Source organism: Nomascus leucogenys, chromosome X, assembly GCF_006542625.1.
Source record: "Nomascus leucogenys isolate Asia chromosome X, Asia_NLE_v1, whole genome shotgun sequence".
NCBI classification, from domain to species: domain Eukaryota; kingdom Metazoa; phylum Chordata; class Mammalia; order Primates; family Hylobatidae; genus Nomascus; species Nomascus leucogenys.
Window position 1 is genome coordinate 75,448,805 of NC_044406.1, and position 23,228 is coordinate 75,472,032.

General features: G+C 36.0%; 1 protein-coding gene across 2 annotated transcripts in view; it reads left to right on the forward strand.

The window, feature by feature from the left end:
• The window catches only part of DACH2 (dachshund family transcription factor 2), a 676,171-nt gene that overhangs the window by 482,855 nt on the left and 170,088 nt on the right, over positions 1–23,228 (forward strand). The window lies entirely within an intron of this gene.

The window sequence follows — 23,228 nt, forward strand, 5'->3', positions numbered from 1 at the left end:
AGAGTGGAAAGTCCTCTCCTCTCATGTTACTTGTTTCTTTCTTTTACCCCGTGATCATTGTACCTTGGCCTTGATCATAAGACCCCTCGTATCCCTTTGGAAGGTAGGTGGGATTATAACTATCAACATACATGAATGGATGGATGGATGGATGGAAAGATGGATGGATGGATAAATGGATGGATCAATGGATGATGGAAGGATGGACACATAAATAAAGGAAAGATTTAAGAAATATTTAATTTTATTTTAGGTTTAGGAGTACATGTTCAGGTTTGTTAAATAGGTAAATACATGATTTGGGGGTTTGGTGTACATACTGATTATTTTGCCACTTGGGTACTAAAGATAGTACCTGACAGTTTTATTTCTTTTCTGAACTTCTCTCTCCTCCCACCTTTCTCCCTCAAGTAGGCCCCAGTGCCTGTTGTTCCCTTTTTTTCTGTTCATATGTTCTCATCATTTAGCTCCCACTTATAAGTGAGAACATGCAGTATTTGATTTTATGTTCATGCATTAGTTTGCTATGGATAATGGCCTCACTCCATCCATGTTCCTGCAAAGGAAATTATCTCATTGTTTTTTATTGCTGCATAGTATTCCATGGTGCACATTTCCCACATTTTCTTTATCCACTCTCTCATTGATGGACATTCAGGTTGATTCCATGTCTTTGCTATTGTGAATAGTGCTGCAACGAACATATGTGCGTGTGTGTCTTCATGGTAGAACAATTTATATTCCTTTGGGTGTATACCCAGTAGTGGGAAGGTTGGGTCAAATAGTACTTCTGTTTTTAGTTCTTTGAGGAATCACCAAACTGCTTTCCCTAATGGTTGAACTAATTTACACTTCCATCAGCAATGTATAAACATTCCCCTTTCTCTACAGCCTTGCCAGAATCTCTTATTTTTTGACTTCATAGTAATAGCCATTCTGACTGGTGTGAGATGGTATCTTATTGTGGTTTTGGTTTGCATTTTTCTAATAATCAATGGCGTTGAGCTTTTTTCATATGCTTCTTGGTCACATGTATGTCTTCTTTAGAAAAGTGTCTGTTCATGTACTTCGCCCACATTTGAACAGGGTTGTTTTTTGCTTGCACATTTGTTTAAGTTCCTTGAAGATTCTTGATATTAGACCTTTGTCAGATGTATAGACTGCAAATATTTTCTCCCATTCTCTAGGTTGCCTTCTTACTCTGTTGATAGTTTCTTTTGCTGTGCAGAAGCTCTTTACTTTAATTAGGTCCCATTTCTCACGTTTTACTTTTGCTGCAATTGCTTTTGGCATCTTCTTCATGAAATCTTTGCCAATTCCTGTGTCCAAAATGGTATTTCCTAGGTTGTCTCCCAAGGTTTTTACAATTTGAGGTTTTATATTTAGGAATTTAATCCACTTTGGGTTGATTTTTGTATATGTTGTAAAGAACAGGTTTAATTTCAGCCTTCTGCATACAGCTAGCACCATTTATTGAGTAGGGTGTCCTTTTCCATTGCTTGTTTTTGTCAGCTTTATTAAAGATCAGATGGTTGCAGGTCTGTGACTTTATTTCTGGGTTAGCTATTCTGTAACGTTGGTCTAGTGTTTGTTTTATACCTGTAATATGCGGTTTTGTTTACTGTATCCATGTAATATAATTTGAAGGCAGGTAATGTGATGCCTTCAGCTTTGTTCTTTTTGCTTAGGATTGCTTTGGGTATTTGGGATCTTTTTTGGTTCCATATGAATTTTAGAATAGTTTTCTCTAGGTATGGGAAGAATATCATTGACAGTTTGATAGTAATAGCATTGAATCTGGAAATTGCTTTGGGCAGTTTGGCCATTTTAACAATATTATTCTTCCTATCCAAGAACAGGAAATGTTTTTCCATTTGGTAATGAATTGCCTCAGCATTTGCTTGTCTGGAAAGGATCTTATTTCTCCTTCACTTGTGAAGCTTAGTTTGGCTGGATATGAAATTCTTTTTTTTTTTTTTTTTTTTTTTTTGAGAAAGAGTTTCACTCTATCGCTCAGGCTGGAGTACAGTGGCACAGTCTCGGCTCTCTACAACCTCCGCCTCCTGGGTTCAAGCAATTCTCCCTGTCTCAGGCTCCCAAGTAGCTAAGATTACAAGCGCCCACTACCACGCCTGGCTAATTTTTGTATTTTTAGTAGAGAAGGGGTTTCACTTTGTTGGCCAAACTAGTCTCGAACTCCTGATCTCAGGTGATCCACCTGCCTCGGCATCTCGAAGTGCTGGGATTATAGGTGTGAGCCACTGCGCCCAGCCACTGATATGAAATTCTTGGTTGGAATTTCCTTTCTGTAACAATGTTGAATATAGGCCCCCAACCTCTTCTGGCTTGTAGGGTTTCTGCTGAGAGGTTTGCTGTTATTCTGATGGGCTTCCTTATTTAGGTGGCCTGCCCTTTTTCTCTAGCTGCCTTTACCATTTTTTCTTACATGTCAGCTTTGTAGAATCTGATGATTATGTGTCTTGGGGAAAATCTTCATGTGAAGTACTTGTGAGGGTTTACATAATTCCACATTTCTCAGATATTTTGTTTGTTCCTTTTCATTCTTTTTTCTTTTTTAAAAATGATCAAAAGACTGAAATTCTATTAGATAAAGATGCTATTAGTAGAGGAACATATGAAGGCTCTAGCAATTGTTGCCCGACTGGTTATCAGTGGCAGAGTTGGGTGGTGGTAGCCAAGTTTGGGTCAAAGCAGGACTGCTGGGCCAGAAGCCGGCACTGAGCCCTGGCTGAAAAGCGGTGGTAGAGCAATGTTAATGCTCCCTGGCATTGTAACTGTGGCCTCTATTGGGGCTGTGGCACCTGTGCTGGTTTGTCCCAAGGTCCAAGACTTGTGGAGGTCCCCTGGACTTGGGAGTTGCCCCCACAAAACCTTCAGGTGGCTCTTTGCCTCAGTCTAAAAGCGTGGTGGAAGGGTGCGGGGGAGCAGGGTGACTCCCCATTCCCAGTCTTGCACAGGTCCCTGTGGGAAGTGTGAATCTCCCTGGGGGCTCTCACTCACTCACCCTTTCCATGTTTGGGAGGTTCTCCTGGCTATTTTAACAATATTGATTCTTCCTATTCAAGAACATGAAATGTTTTTCCATCTAGTAATGAATTCCCTTAGCATTTGCTTGTCTGAAAAGGATCTTATTTCTCCTTCGCTTATGAAGCTTAGTTTGGCCGGATATAAAATCCTTTTTTTTTTTTTTTTTTTGAGACGGAGTCTCATTCTATCGCCCAGGATGGAGTGCAGTGGCACGATCTTGGCTCACTACAACCTCTGCCTCCTGGGTTCAAGCAATTCTTCCTGCCGCAGCCTCCCAAGTAGCTGAGATTACAGGTGCCCACCACCCCGCCCGGCTAATTTGTGTACTTTTAGTAGAGAAGGGGTTTCATCATGTTGGCCAGGCCGGTCTCGAACTCCTTACCTCACGTGATCCACCTGCCTCGGCCTCCCAAAGTGCTGGGATTACAGGTGTGAGCCACTGCGCCCGGCCAATATTTTTTAAGCTGCTGATACCTAACAGGTTGGTGGCCAGCTTTGTTCCTCTCTGTTCTCTGTTTCTGCCTGCTGCCTTGATGGATCCCGACATGATTTCTCTGTTGATTGGCCTGCACGGCAGTGGTCTCTAGCCCTTTGCTTTCTTCTCCATGAGAGCAGTGCACATGAACTGCTTCTAGTTCATCTTGTCCCTGTCTCCCAAACATTTTTAGTAAAAAAAAAAAAAAAAGGCAATTAAAGATGGTTTTAGGATCCAGAGATTTCCAAGCTAACTCTGCAGTTAAATTCAATATAATGTGATAGGTAAATTGGCAGCAGCTTTACATCTCTTTTTCTAGGCTCCTGGAAATTCAAGCATGGTGGGGCTTTATTTTGCAGGGAAGTGGGAAGAGCAATTAAAGAGGAAAATTATTCTATGGTGTGTATGTGCCACATTTTCTTAATCCAGTCTATCGTTGTTGGACATTTGGCTTGGCTCCAAGTCTTTGCTATTGTGAATAGTGCCGCAATAAACATACGTGTGCATGTGTCTTTATAGCAGCATGATTTATAGTCCTTTGGGTATATACCCAGTAAGGGGATGGCTGGGTCAAATGGTATTTCTAGTTCTAGATCCCTGAGGAATCGCCACACTGACTTCCACAATGGTTGAACTAGTTTACAGTCCCACCAACAGTGTAAAAGTGTTCCTATTTCTCCACATCCTCTCCAGCACCTGTTGTTATGATGAGTTCATGTCCTTTGTAGGGACATGGATGAAACTGGAAAACATCATTCTCAGTAAACTATCGCAAGGACAAAAAACCAAACACCGCATGTTCTCACTCATAGGTGGGAATTGAACAATGAGAGCTCATGGACACAGGAAGGGGAACATCACTCCGGGGACTGTTGTGGGGTGGGGAGAGGGGGGAGGGACAGCATTAGGAGATATACCTAATGCTAAATGACGAGTTAATGGGTGCAGGAAATCAACATGGCACATGGATACATATGTAACAAACCTGCACATTGTGCACATGTACCCTAAAACCTAAAATATAATAATAAAAAGAAAAAAAAAGAGGAAAATTATTGAATGAAATCAGTATGAGAAACTACTCTGACTTCAGAACAGTGTAGATCGCCTCATGTAAAATTACAATTTTCATGGTGAAATACAAGATGAGAATTGCTCTTCAACCAGTGCTAACAGTGACTTTTTTCTACATAGCCTGGATGCAATTTACTGGGGAATCAATGGAAAATTCATATTTTACTGGGTTCTTGGAAACTGAAAACAACCCATAGATAAGAATAAAATTAACACTAAACAATAATAATAGCAACAGTAAGAATAGTTACTAGTTACTATGTACTAAGTATCTCACATAATAACTCATTTAATTTTTACCTAAATCTTGAGAACAAGGTACTTTCAATACTCCCATTTTATAGATCAGGAAACAGAAGCACAAAGGTTCAGCCTTGCCCGTAATCACAAAACTAGTAAATTGCAGACCTAAGTTTGAGGCTTGTGTCTAGTTAAATCCAAAGTGTTTGCTTTTCCCACGTTATGCTTCCTCTTTAATGCTGGTTTGTAATAAGAATTTGACTTTATCAAACCCCTGGAATAAAAAATGTTAAAATGAAGATACAGTGAGAAAACTGATTATCAGTTTCCTAATCCTAATGCCAGTTAACTCATACTGGCTTTCAAATCTTAAAGTAACTCAGAAGTGACCAATACTCTAAAGGAAGCCTCTCACAATCTAATGTTGTTATAAAGCGATAAAGCAGTGTTTTGTACCAATAAAAATTAGTGAGAGTTCACACAGTAATTTCTTTCATGTTTGTCTCAGGAATACCAGTTTCTGGAAAAAGATTTTCTACGAAGTTTTTAATGTGTCTCCTTTGTAATAAGCTATCATATTTGAGAGCTATACTGGCACCTAATTTTAAACTTGCTAAATAGTTAATAATTTTCCTGGCTAGATATAATCTGGCCTAATTCTGAATATCTATCATTGTGATAAAATATAGATTTCCATCTGTGTATGATGTTAAACTTGGTGCAACAGAAATTGAGTGACAGAAGTCATTGCCCTTGGCCATGCAGAGATTACAATCTAATTATCCTTATCTTGATGTAATGAAGTGAAGCTGACTTGTAGTATTATAATAATTATTATTATATAGATTTAAATGAAGTTTCTGAAGCATTTCAAAGTCTGAATAAATGAAATCCCTGCTCTACTGGAAAGTGAAACTACTACAATTTCTTAAATGATCATTTGTAAATGAAAATGTATTTCAAGCATTTTAGATATGAAAATTTTTAGTAATCTGGGGACTAGTGTGTCTTTGTTGCCCTTTGGGTCACCTATCTCACCATTTACACTGAGATCAAAGACTGGGCTTGATTTCTCTGTTTCCAACTCTTATCTACTTCAGTTCCTTCCAAGAAGCGACAGAAGTAGATCATTTCAACAAGGGAGATCAGGGTTCATAGCATTTATGGTCTGATTATTAGTTATGGGAATATTCTTTCTGAATGCTCATGGTTCAAGTAGGACTGGGAAATTGGCTATTTAATCCAAAGGAAAGCTAGATCTTAGAGAAACATTAAAACTTTGTTCACAAGATAAGTACTAGATGTAATCAGGCAAATGAAAAGCAGTCAATTTGGTAAATATTCAATTGAGTGGGCTGTGAGATACCCTGAGGGATACACATTGAATGTTGCCATCATTTATGTGGTGACATAGAAGTGAGTGTTAGATTATGATAAAATGCAGTTATTTTCAATTTTGTTGTAAAGAATTCCAGTTGTATATTTGAAGTGACTAGCAAATAATAGCCATTCCATGAAGGGCAAGTACATAAATGAAATAAGCAGTGTGGCTAGTGACTGTTTCTAAACCACTCCATGAGGGATTAGAGTAATTCTTGAATATGATTCTCAACAAAATTCAATTTCATATTTATTAGGCTCCACAATGTACAGTATTCCAACAGTGATAAAGGCAATATGTTGGTAGTCTGAGGAGAGAAGACAAAAAAAATCATTGTATTTCAAATGCTTATGATCTAGGTAGGAGAGGAGATAAAAATGAAACAATATATAAATGACTATACTCTGACATGGAATGTGATAAAAGCAACAAGAAGAACTGTGACAATATAGAGAAAGAAAAAATTACTTCTATGATAATCAAAAAGAGATTCAGTTGTAGGATGTAGCATTTGAACTGTTCTTTGAAGGAGGTGAAATTGGACATCAGAAAAAAAAAAGTGCATAGCTTTGAATGAAGTATTAAACAGATTGTCTCAATTGTGTTGAGTGCCTCCAGACCAAGGATTATATCATCAAGACTTTGTCCATTGCGGAAGAGACCAAGAAATAAAGCTCCCCCCACTTATCTGTACATAATGGCCTCGGTGATTACATAGATCAATCACTAAAATAAAACAAGCCTTCAAAAAATAAGCACACTGTACTATTCCCCTGGACAGTCATTTTCAAATAGTGATTCTCAGAGACCTCAGGACATTTCTAGGAGTTGGGTAAGAGTTGAGGACATGGCTTGAGGAAATTTTATGTTTGATTACTAGAAAGTTTCGATCAATTACATTTTTAGGTCAACTATAAAGCACCTGTTGTTTACAATCTTATTGACAAAGATTTCTAGAATTAAAATTTAGAGTCCTAAGTAACTTCAGGTAGTTAAATCCCAACCCCTCATGCTACAGATGATGTTTGAAGCATGAGAAATTGGCCAGTAATCACACAGCTAAGTAGTGATAGATCCGGCACTGATTCATAGTTCCTTGATCTTTCCACCATAACATTATGCTTCTAATGTTTGAATCAACTTTCTAATATAGTTTAAGCTACATAATCTAATTTCTTTCTTTTATATTGAATCTCAATCAATAAACCTAGAGATAGAGATGCAGCTGATAAAGGAGGTTATCCTTAATTTGGCTTGACAAACATTTTGTTGACAAAATAGTTACCAGACTTCAGATTAGACCTGACCTGACCTCAAGATCTACTCTGGGAATTACTGTTTTCACTACGTCTCTAACAGATTTTCTTTCTTGATATCATCTTTTTTCACTTCAATTAAGTAAGATATAGAAAACAAATATTTCACTTGAAGTTCTGAAACTGTCCAATTAATCAAGCCATAATATATATGTATTAAAATACATATATATGTATGTATATGTGTGTGTGTATATATATATATATATAGTGAAGTAGTGTTCAGCCATAAAAATATAACAAGATCCTGTCATCTGCAACAACATTGAGGGAAATGGAGGTTAATACATTAAGTGAAGTAAGCCAGGCACGGAAAGACAAATTTTGCATATTCTCACTTATTTGTGGGAGCTAAAAATTAAAATGAGTGAATACATGGAGATAGAGAGTAGAAGGTGGCTCAGAAGGGTAGTGGGGGGTGAGGTGGGGAGGTGATATGGGGAGGGTTAACAGGTACAAAACTAGAAAGAATGAATAAAACCTAGTATTTGCTAGCACAACGGGGTTACTATAGTCAAAAATAATTTAGTTGCACATTTAAATATAACTAAAAGAGTGTAATTGGATTGTATTCTTTGTGGATGACAAAAAGGGTAAATGGTTGAGGTGATAGCTACCCCGTTTACCCTGGTGTGATTATTATGTTTTGTATACCTGTATCAAAATATCTCATGTAATCCATAAATATACTTACCATGTACTCACAAAAATTAAAAATTGAAATTAAAAATCTAGTTAGATCCACAAATATTATAAATTATTAAATATGATTTAGAATTTTATATTGTTTTAAGTGTAAACTCAGTGATTTAGAGCCCTGCTCTGAAATCAAGCTGAGTGCATATTACCTTTCCTTTTTTCTCCCTTACGAGTGGCATTTGTTTTTATATGACACAATTATAAATATAAATGAATGGTCTCTCTTTGTTGAATGTATTTTTGGTCATATGAACATTTTACTTGAGAAAGGACGATTTTTGGTTCTTATAAGCCATTTTCGCAATGGTTTGTGTAGCCAGAAAATTTTAAAAATGAGTTTGTTTTTCAATTTAAGAGGGAGCACACTCTGTTTTAAATGTCTTCTTGTGGCAGGATTGCTATTTAATTTCATCATTGTTATTAGTGGCTAAATCCCCTGAAGGCAAAATATGACAGATATAAAAACATGCCAAGTATTCAATTAAAATTTTTCTGCTGGTGTTAATATGTTTATCTATTTTGTCATTTTAAAAAGGATCATATTTTATTTTCTCAGCATATTCCTTGTAACTTTTTATTCTAGCCCCCCATTACCCATTGATTCTTGCCATTTAATTATGGAGGTACTGGCTTTTATTTGTGAAAGGCTTTATCAAAATATGGATTAAAATATCATGTTTTCACAATTGAACTAAACAGAGAAATGTACAGCAATGTACTATCTTCCTAGAGGGTATGAGATCAACCATTGTGCATTTTGCTCTTCACAAAAAAAAAAAAAACAACCAGCGTTGTCAGTTGTCAGACAGCACATACTTCATGACCTAAGGAAATTTCCAAATTTATTGACACGTCCTGAAATAAGCAGGACACTGACCTAAAAATATTGGAAGGCTGTATTTAGTTGAGATATTTGAATGTGTGTGAAAAAGAGTTTTCCTGCTGGGAGTTCTTACATCTTCTATTTTGCTTAAGTTGATATTTTTGGGTGATTCGACAAGAGCAGAGGCAGGAGAGTATGAAAATAGAGTCAGTATCATTAAGCTTTCAAAGAAAAAAGCAAATATAGGAGTTAGAATATTCTTTTATTTTAATGTATGAAACTCTTTATGGTAAATTTCACAGAACCAATTGCTTTATATAAAATGAGTTTGCTAATTTATGCTAAGCTCTTTTATCCATAACCCATCTATGATTGCAACTAACCAATGAATGTCATTCAGACATGAATGTTGGTTGGTATCTTACATTGATAAGATGAAAGTGAAGTAACAAAAATATATGTTCTGTTGTAAGTGATTACTTTCTTTTTTTAATTTTATTATTATTATGCTTTAAGTTTTAGGGTACATGTGCACAATGTGCAGGTTTGTTACATATGTATACATGTGCCATGTTGGTGTGCTGCACCCATTAACTCGTCATTTAGCATTAGGTATATCTCCTAATGGGTGGGGGGAGGGGGGAGTTAGAATATTCTTATGCAAGAACCGAATTTTCTCTTTGAAGGCAGACCTATAGTTTCTTTGATTTGAGGTTTGTTTAATAGTTTCCATAATGGCTGCACCATGACTCTGCATCAAGATTTCAGCATGAATAACAACTTGTTCATGTTTCATTTGGCTCCAAATGAGAAATTCTGTTTTTTATTGTTTTAGGAAATTAGTCTGTGTACTATTTCTCATGGAGCTTTATAATTAATCACTAAAGGTTATGGCTGTAGAGAGTTTGTGGGAAATAGATGCTTGAATGATTATAATTGTAGCTGTCAAATTAGAAATATAGTTATACAGTAGCAGAATCTATTTTTAAACTATAACAAAGACTTCTAGGGTTGCCCATTTACTTGTAGAAATAAATGCAATATTTTTAACTGCATTGCTTATTTCAGGAAGAACTATGCTCAGTGATGTTCTCTGGAGAACCCACGATTATAACCATGTAAATTTTTATCCTCTGAGTCCCTGCTTTTTCTGACTTTTGTGTCAGTTTTGCTTCCATGGAGCAGATGTTGAGTACTTTACCTTTTGGAAAATATAGTTTACAGTGGAGAGAATCAAAGTATATATGGTTGATTAACTTGCAAAGTTGAATTAGAAAATCCCAAGATTGCCTTCTTTCTTTATGTTATCCAAACACCTCATTAGATATGGAGCAAGATGTTTCTAGGGAATCAAGCGAGGCATGCTGTTTTTATTAGCTCCTGATACCAAGAACTGTTTTGAGAAGGATTTTTTTCTGATAGAATTTTCAACTTTTGCCACTCTACCCATCTTTCTTCTGTGCTTATGACCCCTTAAAAAGTAAGCCAGAAGAACCTATTGTTTTTTCAGTACCCTTCTATAACTCATTCCAGGAGTAAGCAACTCTCACTACTGGGGAATTTTTTATTATGTCTATTCCTAATACCTCATCTAGTGAATTACATTTCTTGTTTTGTCAGTAGTATTAAGGTCAGTTTGCATGAAGCCACCTCAGAGTTTGGCCTAATGATATCTCTTCCTCACAATTAATAATTTGAAATGATGTGATCTATCCTTGTAGATCTTATTAGCCAACCCGTAATCAATCTGATCTTCCTAGTCCTCCACCTTCCTCCTGTCCCCAACTATGCTATTATCAAATCAAAGGGCAGAACTTCACTTTTAAGAAGATCTAATCAGTGTTGAATATATTGTCTTGGTTCCTACATGTTATTCTCATTTAGCGTTTCTGGTTTTTTGTACACTAATGCTAAATATCTAGCTCTGCTACAGTTTTGTGTGGTTCAAAACAAGTGATTTCAAGCAAGTATCCTCTCTTTGTGCCTTGGTTACAATGAACGAATCTGAGATAATCCCATTGCCTTTGAATTCTAATCTTCATTATTATAATTCTTGAGCATCATTAGTCTAGTCCCGTCTTCTGTTTGTATTGTTTTTACTTAATGGGTACTCTCCTGAATCTATTGCTCTCATAGTCCATACTATTTATTCCTTACAGAATCTTTCACTTAGTGATGTCACTTCAGGTTCTGAACCCTTCCTTAGAAGTTTGAGGTTAGTGTCATGTGATCAAAATGTGCCTCTGTCCATGTTCAGTACACTGACAGAAATGTTTTTCCTGCTTTTGGGATTTGGAAAATACTTTTTTGTATCATTGCCTCAACTTAACATTTATTCATGGGTGATCACTCTTCGTGCCCCTGCTGGGAACTCTCTTCAGGTGTGTGATCTGACTGGATTTTCACAATATATTGATGAGCCAATTGTTTAGAATGGTCTCAAAAACCTTAGTAAAGTCAAAATAAATTATATCTATTGCTTCCCCTCTATCTCCCAGGCTGTCATTCTGTCACAGGAGATTAGATTCGCCTGACAAGACTCAATCTTTAGGAAGCCATGCAGGGTGTTATCCAGCATACTGTTCCCTTCAAGGTATTTGCAAATTGATTTGCAGTATCTTCCAAGACACACACGCTATCCTTACAGGTTAAGTACAAACAGGTAAAAAATAACAGAATGGGAAAATATAGGCAATGGTTCTTAAACTGGGCCAAAAAATAATAGAATTTTATTTTATTTTCTAAAATCTTTGAGGATATTATTGTCATATCTATGTTAGTTGAGAGATTGTGTTCATAAACGGAGTTTACAATAAGTAATTATTGGTATACGCTATCATTTAAGAAGTGTTCCTTCATGAATTAACTGGAACATGACAAAATATTCAATAGTAATTTGCTTAATACAATGCCAGATTTCAAAGGTTAATTTACAGCATATATTGATTTTGAGTATCTACCTCTTTAGAGTATATATGTATCTAAAAATCAAAATAATAGTAATTCTGCACTGTCATGGTATACATATATACTCTTATTATTTTGTTTCTGTTTACTTTTTTAAAGGCAGTTTAATAAGCATATAGTTTCACATAGAGTTGGGCTCATTAAACATCTCCCACATTTAATGGATTCTACTTTACACTGGACATATTAGTGTAAGGGACTCAGAAATAATCACTATTATTTTTTCTAAATCCTAATTTTCTATGATCCTATACTCAGATATTAACATCATGGATACTATCAGTATCAGTATCAGTCATGGATACGATCAGTATATACAGTGAACCTAGTTCATGCATTGAACTCAAGTAATAAATACTTGTGCCCTTATGGAAAGGTTTGGACATTCTGTAGTATCCAAAGTGAAAATTTTATGAGTTTTATTGAGGTAAAATTCACATACCATAAAATTCACTCTTTTGAAGTATACAGTTCAGTGGTTTTAGTATATTTACAGAATCATACAACTACTATCATTATCTAATTCTAGTCCTAATAACTTATTACCAAATTCCAGAAATATTTTACCACTCCATGAAGAAATCCTGTACCCATTAGGACGCCCATTTCTCTGCATCCGCAAGAACCTGGAAACCACTAATCTACTATTACATTGTACTCTCTGTATGGATTTACCTATTCTGGATATTTCATGTAAATGGAATCATACAATATGTGACCTCTTGTGTCTGACTTATTTTACTTGGAATAATGTTTTTAAGGTTCATCCATATTGTAGCATGTATCAGAACTTCATTTATTTTAATGCCTGAATGAGATTCCATTTTATGAAAATACTACATTTTGTTTATCCATTTATCTGTTCATGGCCATTTGGGTTGCTTCCACTTTCTGGCTATTATAAATGATGTTGCTATAAACATCTGTGTGCAAGATTTTTGTAGACATATGGTTTCATTTCTCTGGGATATATACCAAGGAGTAGAATTGCTGGGTAAAATGATAACTCTGTTGTTAACACTTTGAAGAAATGCCAAACATTTTACATTTCCAAAGTGAATTTTGTACATTACATATTCACAGATTGGTTTCAAAAAATAGATTTTCATACACCATGCATTGCCTGGATATTCCGCCGCACTCTATGGTCTTTCTTATGCAAATTTCTTGATATTCCAACATTGTAGTTCCCCTTTTTAGAGGCAAGCTGATCCTGCCGAGTAGCAGAAACTTTAATGCCCTCAATAATAAAAACAAAGGTTGTGACTTTAAAGAAAGTTTAAGAAGTGAAATATGATTGTTTGGTTGATATGTATAGAGAGGAATTGACCTCTGACTTTTCTAAAGTTTATAGTATAAACAATATAGAGCAAGAAAATAAATTATGCCACATGGGGGTCATCATAGCAGTATTGTCATCAAAACCAATGCTTTCGTAGACACAGCTCTACTAAAATTAGCCTAGTATTCTAACCCTTGGCTTCTGGTCACATATAGGGTAAGACAGTTCAGATTCAGAGGGAGGAAATGTAGGCAGAGTAAAATAGGAAGGTATCTAGTTGGGACAAAGCCATGTCTATTTTACTTCAAAAGGTGGGAGGTGGCTCACGCCTGTAATCCCAGATCACGCCTGATCTCCCAAAGGCGGGCAGATCATGAGATCAGGAGATCGAGATCATCCTGGCTAACACGGTGAAACCCCGACACTACTAATACTAAAAAAAAACAAAAAATTAGCCGGGCGTGGTGGCACACTCCTGTAGTCCCAGCTACTCGGGAGGCAGGAGAATAGCTTGAACCCGGGAGGCGGAGGTTGCAGTGAGCCGAGATCACGCCGCTGCACTCCAGCCTGGGTGACAGAGCGAGACTCCGTCTCAAAAAAAAAAAAAAGTGGGAGATGGGGGTTATGTAAGTTTTTTCTACTGAAATAACATGAACGGTAGTACAAGAAGAGAAGAAAAAACAAATTCTGGGGAAGTTGCCACTGGGTGAACTGTCTTAAGGTACACTCTCATAGGTTTTGGTAAGTCTTAAGGGAGTTATATTTTCCTAGATTTTTTTCTCTTCTCTTCTGCCTTACTATGGAGAATTATGCCTAAATCTTAAACCTTACAACAGTTAAATAAGACCCCTTTCAAAGGGATTAACACACTGAATATTATATACATACAGATTTATATTTATGCACCATACACATATATATTCTTTATCTGTATATAAATATGTGATGATAATGATGAAAGGATAATGATTACACATAGGATAAACATTTATCAAAAATTGTGCTATAAATAATAAAACAGTAAAATATAAAGTGAAATAAAAAATAGAACACAATTATAGACAGTGAAAATTAGTAGCTTTTTAATAATAGGAGAAGAATACAGTTGGAGAAACTTTCAAGAAACCGCTATTAAGACCATTGACTCTCGGAGTAAAAACTCAATATAGAAACAATGTAAGCACTCACTGTAGGAAATATTCATTTCTCTCGTGTATGAGAGTTTTGGTTTTTAACTTACTGAGGGAAGTTGATGGGCACAGATTCTAAAGAGTATGTTTCCTTTCAGAATTAGATATAATTAATGAAGTAACGTAAGACACTTTCTCAGAGCTAACCTTATCTTTAAGTAAGATAATTTTATGGACTCTGAGAAATTGTCATGTTTCTGCCATTGCCATCTCTTAGGATGTGTTTAATGCAAAGCATGAAGTTAATTGTAAAGCTACCCAGGGTGTTATATTTTTGACACTTATCAGTTGTTTACATGTTAGTGTGAATCAAAGTTTGAGAGCTAATGCTGATGAGAGGAGGGAATTCCCTGGATAGAGATTTTAAACAACAGGAGAGAAAAAAGAACTAAAAGTTAGGGTCCCAGACACAAACTCTGCTTGTTTCAAAGTTTACCTCATTCTTTTCTGAACCTGCAATATTTCCTAATGAACGGTATTTCTAAATCTTATTGAAGATGCCTAACTTCTCTTTCTTGGCAAAGAAAGGAAGTTGTTCCTTCACAAGGATCATTCTCCATGTGCAAATTGACACCATGTCCACTTAACCTAATGCATTATCAGACCAGGTCTCTTTTTTTTCTACCTGAATTAAATTGTCAAGTCTCTCTAGCCGCATCATAAATGGTTGGTTACAAGTGCCTCCTCTAGGTGATCATCATAAGATCCTAATGTTTATCTTAAGTGGCTTGCAGAAATTTGCAAAGAAACCTCTATAAACCATTAGGACTGATTTGCATCTAAATCACTTTTAACCAGGAGGCAAAATTATTTTCTGCAGATGCCCAAGGTTTGTATTTTATAGGCAGCAGCATCTATAAAAAATATATACCTCATTATAGAAATAGAGCACAAATGCTATTCCCTTCTGACTTTCTGGCTTTTAGACTTATTTCTCCTACTGGGACATAATCAATGGAACATCAATGCATTGTACTGGAGACAGTACCTGTTCCCATAAAATACTGAGCAAAGAACAAAGCATTTGTTTTCCTAGTGTAGATGCTGAAGTTAACATGCATTATTTAATAAATATATTTTTGCTTTGCTTTCTCAAGAGATATATCAAGCAGTAGTAAATATTTCAGTGTTATTTCTTTAGGAAGTTCAAATGTTTTGAGTGTAGAACTTCTTTTGGGAGGGTAGAGGGTGGTGTTGGTCGGGAGGAGGGAGGGAGTTGGAGGAATCAAAGGAATGAGGAAAAGCATCATGCTGTAAAGTTTGATTGTTGTTCTACCTCTTTTTCCAACTATACCTGCCATGGAGTTTTCTCATAAATGCAAACCTCCTTCATAATACGTTTAAAAACAACAAATACATCACTTGGATGCATATTTAAGGAACCATCAGGAGGGGAAAAACTCATTGGTTTAATGGAATGCTGTCAAGGCAAATCAACATCACGAAAGACACTGGGGCAGAATTGATACCTTTGCACTGACATGTTAAAAGAAAAGCCCATGCATTATTTAGAAAACCCAGAAATCTGTCAGCTGCATGATTGCTGAGTTAGCAGATGCAGGAGGATTCTGCTCGAGTTGAAAAGAAATGCGTAGGCACAGATCCATATTGTAACCTTTCATGTTCTACACCCACCATGAATTCTCAGCTATTATGCAGTCAGCATTTTTTGAGTTTTTCTTTTTTAAATTTTCAAGTGCTTCGAAAGGCAAAAGGGGTACATCTTTTAGTCTAAAAAAGCAAAATGCCTAGGCTGTTATTTTAGTGTTAGAGTAAAGATGACAAGACCAAAGATTGTTTTTCATGTTTCTGAGTGTTGTGCAAGGTTCCCAGGAGTGTTTTGAAGTTGTTACAGTAGGTATTATTTTTACACATTTATCCCATGAACAAAGTATTTTCTTAACCATTTTGCCTTCAATAAACATAAGGAAACACTTTATTTTAGTGATTTAAGCACATGAGCATGCCATTTATAAATATGGAAAGTTTTATAGTCTAGTAATACAAAAATGAATTTGTGGATACTATACCTGTAAGCATTTAAAATAATTTTGTTGAATACACAAGGGCAGCATTCTCTAGTAACATCTTGCCAAAATATAGTTATTGACATCCTCATGCCTTTGTATTACCCGTATGCGGCAAGTAAGAAGCCAGTATTCTGACTATTATCATAGAAGAGAAAAAGAGAGGCACAAAAGAATCAAGTGTGTCTCTTAAGGTTACATATTTTGACAATAAGAGAAAATTAGTGGTGATAGAGCCAAGATTTTGTGTTTTCAGTCTAGTGAGCCTAATGTGTTTTCTACTCTACTGCTGCATCCCACCATTTCTCTGTAAGCCTCTCTGCATTTATAAGTGTTTAATTGTCTCTAAGCCAGAAAATACTTAATGAAAATCTTCTATTCCATATTAGCTGCTAATTTATAGCCAATGAAGGAAAAATCACAACCAGCCAATCAGGATTAATGGCATAGAATTGGAAAGTAATATTTTTTGTATCATCTATATTTTGGAAAAGTCCGTCCAAATAGATTTCAGGAAGTTAATTCCTGATGAGGGTTCAATTTAAAATTATATGTTACTTTGTTAAAAAAAAACCTACAAATCTTTTGATGGAATTTCCACCGGAAATAATGAATAGCAAAAATTTATAAAACATATGTTATTCCCTGATTTCTGGGTCGCTAGCATTTCTATGGAAACGGATGTGCATACTTCTACATATAGATGGTTAAACTTTCTTTTCATAAGTTCTTGTAGATTTTGTATTGCATACAGGACTTCTTTGGGAGGAGCATTAATTTACACTTTTTTATTTTCAGAAAACTCGTCATCATCACTATTATATGCCATTTCTACTGGCAAAATAACAATAAGTGAAAAATTCAGGAAGCTAAATTAATATTTTGAGTCAACTTGTAGAATGATCTGAGGTCTGAATTCTCATTTTGCCTGGTTCCTTTGCTTCTGGATGATATTTTCTAACTGTATCCTCTCTTTTTCGTCTCCATCAACCTCTGTTTACTCCTCTTCTCTACTATGTCTACCAGATATATTAAGTTAATAAAGGCATTCATATACTTCAGCAATGTTTTTGGAGTGGGATGTGTGTGTGTGTGTGTGTGAGAGAGAGAGAGAGAGAGAGAGAATGAGCACATGCATGCTGAAGTGCTGAAGCACCTGCATCAACATTGCTATCACTACAGTCATAGTCCAGGAAAGATGTCCCTGCTCTCAAGCAAGAAACAAGAACTACCATGATGGTTTGCGAATGAGGAAAAATTAGAGGGTGAAATAAGAGAGTGCATTTGACATTAAGTTGGGAAATTGCAGAGGAAGCAACCTAACATTAGGTGTTAAAAGACCTGGATTCTAGAACCACCTCTGCCAAGAATTAGCTGCGAATCCAGGTAAGTCTCTTTCTGTACCTGAGCCTCAGTTTTCTGATGTGTAAAATAGTAAGTGGGATTAGATTACAGTTAAAGACAATTCTAGCTGTGGCAATTCTCCCTTTGTACATAGAGTAATGAGTTATTGCTGTCACTCTAATTGCAGAAGGGAAAAAGAGAGGCGTGGCAATACATAGGTAAGATGCCCATTTAGTTCAGGAACTGTCTGTAAAGAAACTTTAGAAAATTAATAATCCAGATATTGTTTCATTACCAGTTCTTCATTTTCTTCTAGAATTCTGGAGTAACTACATTTCCTTCATACACGTTAGAAAACACTGAGTTGCTGCGTGATGCATCTTTTTTTTTTTTAATTAAAGCCTTTTAAATGAACACTTTATTTTTTATTTTTTTATTTATTTTTTATTTATTATACTTTAGGTTTTAGGGTACATGTGCACAATGTGCAGGTTTGTTACATATGTATCCATGTGCCACATTGATTTCCTGCACCCATTAACTCGTCATTTAGCATTAGGTATATCTCCTAATGCTGTCCTTCCCCCCTCCCCCCACCCCACAACAGTCCCCGGAGTGTGATGTTCCCCTTCCTGTGTCCATGAGTTCTCATTGTTCAATTCCCACCTATGAGTGAGAACATGCGGTGTTTGGTTTTTTGTCCTTGCGATAGTTTACTGAGAATGATGTTTTCCAGTTTCATCCATGTCCCTACAAAGGATATGAACTCATCCTTTTTTATGGCTGCATAGTATTCCATGGTGTATATGTGCCACATGAAACTACTTTAAAGTTCATATGGAACCAAAAAACAGCCTGCATCACCAAGTCAATCCTAAGCCAAAAGAACAAAGCTGGAGGCATCACCCTACCTGACTTCAAACTATACTACAAGGCTACAGTAACCAAAACAGCATGGTACTGGTACCACAACAGAGACATAGATCAATGGAACAGAACACAGCCCTCAGAAATGATGCCGCATATCTACAACTATCTGATCTTTGACAAACCTGACAAAACCAAGAAATGGGGAAAGGGTTCCCTATTTAATAAATGGTGCTGGGAAAACTGGCTAGCCATAGGTAGAAAGCTGAAACTGGATCCCTTCCTTACACCTTATACAAAAATTAATTCAAGATGGATTAAAGACTTAAATGTTAGACCTAAAACCATTAAAATCCTACAAGAAAACCTAGGCAATACCATTCAGGACATAGGCGTGGGCAAGGACTTCATGTCTAAAACACCAAAAGCGTGATGCATCTTAACAGTGCATAGTAAAGAATGTGGCCCTGGGCCGGGCGCGGTGGCTCTCGCCTGTAATCCCAGCACCTTAGGAGGCTGAGGCAGGTGGATCACTTGAGGCCAGGAGTTCCAGACCAGCCTAGCCAACACGGAGAAACCCCGTCTCTACTAAAAAAAAAAAAAAAATAGCCTGGCATGGTGGTGCACACCTGTAGTGCCAGCTACTCGGGAGGCTGAGGCACGAGAATCACTTGAACCCGGGAGGTGGAGGTTACAGCGAGCCGAGATCGCGCCACTGCACTCCACCCTGGTCAACAGAGAAAGACTCTGTCAAAAAAAAAAGAAAGACAGAGAGAAAGAAAGAGAGAGGAAGGAAGGAAGGAAGGAAGGAAGGAAGGAAGGAAGGAAGGAAGGAAGGAAGGAAGGGAAGGAAGGGAAGGGAAGGGAAGGGAAGGGAAGGGAAGGAGGGAGGGAGGGAGGGAGGAAGGAAGGAAGGAAGGAAGGAAGGAAGGAAGAGAAAGGAGGGGAGGAGGGGAAGGGAAGGGAGGGAGGGAGGAAGGAAGGAAGGAAGGAAGGGAAAAAAGAAAGAAAAGAAAAGAGAAAAAGAGAAAGAAGAAAGAAAAGAAAGAAAGAAAGGGAAAGAAAGAAATAAGAAAAAGAAAGAAAAGACAGAAAGAAAGAAAGAGGAAGAAAGAAAGAGAAAGAAAGAAAGAAAGGAAAGAAAGAAAGAAAGAAAGAAAGAAAGAAAGAAAGAAAGAAAGAAAGAAAGAGAAAGAAAGGCAGGCCCTGGTCTTAACCACTTTCCATCCCCAACAAAAGAGTAAAAGGATTGATGTAATATACTAGATTTGTCATTATTCTTGAAACAGTTAAAATTCAAATGAGAAGACCTCTCTCTCCTTTCCCTGTAGGACCAGAGCCATCATATTTAACTTTCTTCAGTTTAGAATTGTTTGGATCTCCATGAGCTATATGGCTTAAAATACTATGAACAGGGACACTTTAAAGCTCTGTTTGGACTACTCGAAACAAACTTGCCATAAGAAAATTGTAAGTAAATAAAATGCAAAAAATGTGACCTTCAGACATTCACCAATGTCTTCCCTGGATTCATTAACGTTAATGAGAACTGCACATTTCATTGAAGGAAAATATATACCTCTTAGTTTATATTTCATCCATTTAGGGATATTGCATGAACCACTTTACTTGGTTTATTTATTCTGTTACCTTCCTTGTGTTTGAAGAATTAGCACTGTGTTTTAATAGGAGAAAGAAATAACTTTGTCTTATTGAATCAAAATTACCTACTTGAAAGTAATCTATTTTCTTATGTAAGCTTTGTTGTAGCAAATTTACTTTGAAGTATGAGGAACATGTCTTTGTAGAGCACAAGGAGATACCTCCAGGCACCTGCCAAGCAATAGAGAAGGAATTTTTCAGTTTCTTGTTAATTTCCATATGTACTAAATGCAACACAATAAAAACTAATGACAAAATGCAAGTAGCGCAGCCTAAGCTACATAAAATAAAGCATTTTTACATGTCCATAACTTTGCTGATCTTTGACAAATTTATAGTCTCTAAGTACAGAGGTCTAAATCTTCAAAGCTTGAAAAGCAGAGGTGCAGCATGAACTAATCTTCATTTTTCCCCTATCTTCTTACAGCAGCATTAATGGAAATGTATTTTGTTTAATGACTCTGAAATCCTGTTTGTAATTAGATGTGGGAATTGGTCTTGCTTTGTAACAGATGATACTGGAATAATAATATGAGAGATGCTACACTGAGACCACTATCCTCCTAAATCTATATCATTTTTCATTTTATTGACAAGAGATGTGGACAAAAAACAAAGAAATTGATTTTAAAAGGGAAGAAAATAAGATCTAATAAAAACTTCCCATCCAAATATTTTAGTGTTATTTTCAATATGTTGCAGTGGGGAAAGGAGAGTATGTACCTTGTTTTTAATTTTAGGAAACAAGGGTTTTGGATTTGTTGCTTTATTCCTGATAATGATCTCTGAATATTACTGCAAAGACTAGGTAGAGAAGTTTAATTAAGCAACAGATATCATATCATTGAAGCATGTATTATATGTTAGTATGGTTATACAAAATAATATCATCTTTTAAATAAAAATTTTATATTCAAACAAAGAATTTAATGAGTTGACAGGCTAAATGTAACAGCTATTCCATATTTTATGTACTTCATCGTCAGTAAATGCTACAGTCACAAATCATTCTGGTCACTGAAGACTTACTAATACCTGGAGGTCTTAGATTTCTTTTTGTTTAATGTTAATGGGCTCCAGGGGCCAAAAAAAGTAGCCTGAAAAGAAATTATATGCATTAAGAATAGGTTTCATCTTCCCTTCAAAACACATGTATTATTGCCCATTGATAATAGTAAGAATGATCGGAAGTACTGACACATTCTTGGTGGTGTTTCCGATTATACCCATCTAATAGTATATGATTATCAACTTCAGTCGTGTTGCATTTGTTTGCTTTCCAATTCTCGTTGTAGACCCTTCTTCGTAGATACAAGAATTGGCAAAAAAAGATATTATATATTGGTCATTTATTTGGAAGCTCACATTTGTTTAGCAATTTAGTTCACAAAGCAGTTTCACATCAACATATTTCCTTTGATTGTCATGAAAATTCTATAAGGCAAGTAGAGCGAGTAGTGTCATGATTTCTCTTTGGTATTAGAAGAAAACAAGGCCCAAAGAGGCTCAGTGATTTAGTAAAGTTCAAATAGACAGTATATGGTCAAATACATGAATTTTAACTCCAAAGCTTACATTATTTTCATGGCAAAATAACTCATTGTAAATAAATTAAATTGAGAACACATATGGTTCCATCAATGTACAGGTTAATAGATTTTGGTGACATCATAATGGGTAAGAACACAATGTAATTAGAATGGAAATTTTCCTAAACCCTGGGTTCATGACTCTGCTCACACTGCAAAGCAGTAGAGTAGATTTCAGTTTGATGATGGTGAACAGCATCTTTTATTTGCTATGATAACTAGCATTAGGGTTTTTTTTTTTTTAAATGATATGTAACACTGTCACAGGGGTCTCTATCTTTTTCTTTCCTTTGCAAAGGAAAAGACAGCTATTACAATCAATTTATTTGTTCTTTGTACATGCAATCTGTTAGTGATAAACGCTAACAAAAATAAACCGTTTGAGCTCAAATGTACAAATCAACTGCAAGGGAGTCTAGCTGCTTCATTATGAAAGCTCCTTATACTTATTCAACAATGTAATACTTGTCTGTTTTTCATTTTTATGTTCATTAGTCTAGAATAGTGTCTTACATAAAGTTAGGATGATAAATATATCAAGAATAGATCAATTATTTCACCTTTCACACAAGTTTCTGGCCGAGAGTAGGCACTCAATAATAAATATTTGATGAATGCTGATTGTGTAGTTTGCCATTGCATTCTATATGTTATGCTGAGAGTTATGTGGATTACTGTATTGTAGGACATACTGTTATTCTAGCTCCGTCTTCATTATAGACAAAGATTCTTTTGTCAATAAAAACAAAGAATTGCCTCTCTCTGCAATGTCCAAAATAAATAAATAAATAAATAGAAATTTTATAATAAACATTGATTTTTCTTCTAATCAGGCTACTGGAAAGTGTACGCAGAGGTGAAATAATTATAATGAACAAACCTGTGATAAGTTTCAACTTAGAAACTCTGAAGGAAAACATTAAATTTGTTGCTGTGATTTGATTTGCTACTGCAAAGTCAGTAACAGCAGTTCTTATAAATGCATTATTTTGGGTCACTTCCAAGTTGAACAATACACTTGTCTCAGTAAAGGGAGCACTAGTACAGAGAAATTCAGGTATTAGGCATGGCAGTTAACATAAACAGGTGATCATACAGAATTTGGAGCAAGTTCAAACAACTGAGAGCACTAGAGTATAAGATATTTTGACGTGCTGCTGATAGCATGTGTCGGGGTAGATGGAAGAGGGCAGTGATGGGTGTTTGGTCAGTAGATATAAAGCTAGAAGGAACAGGAACAACAT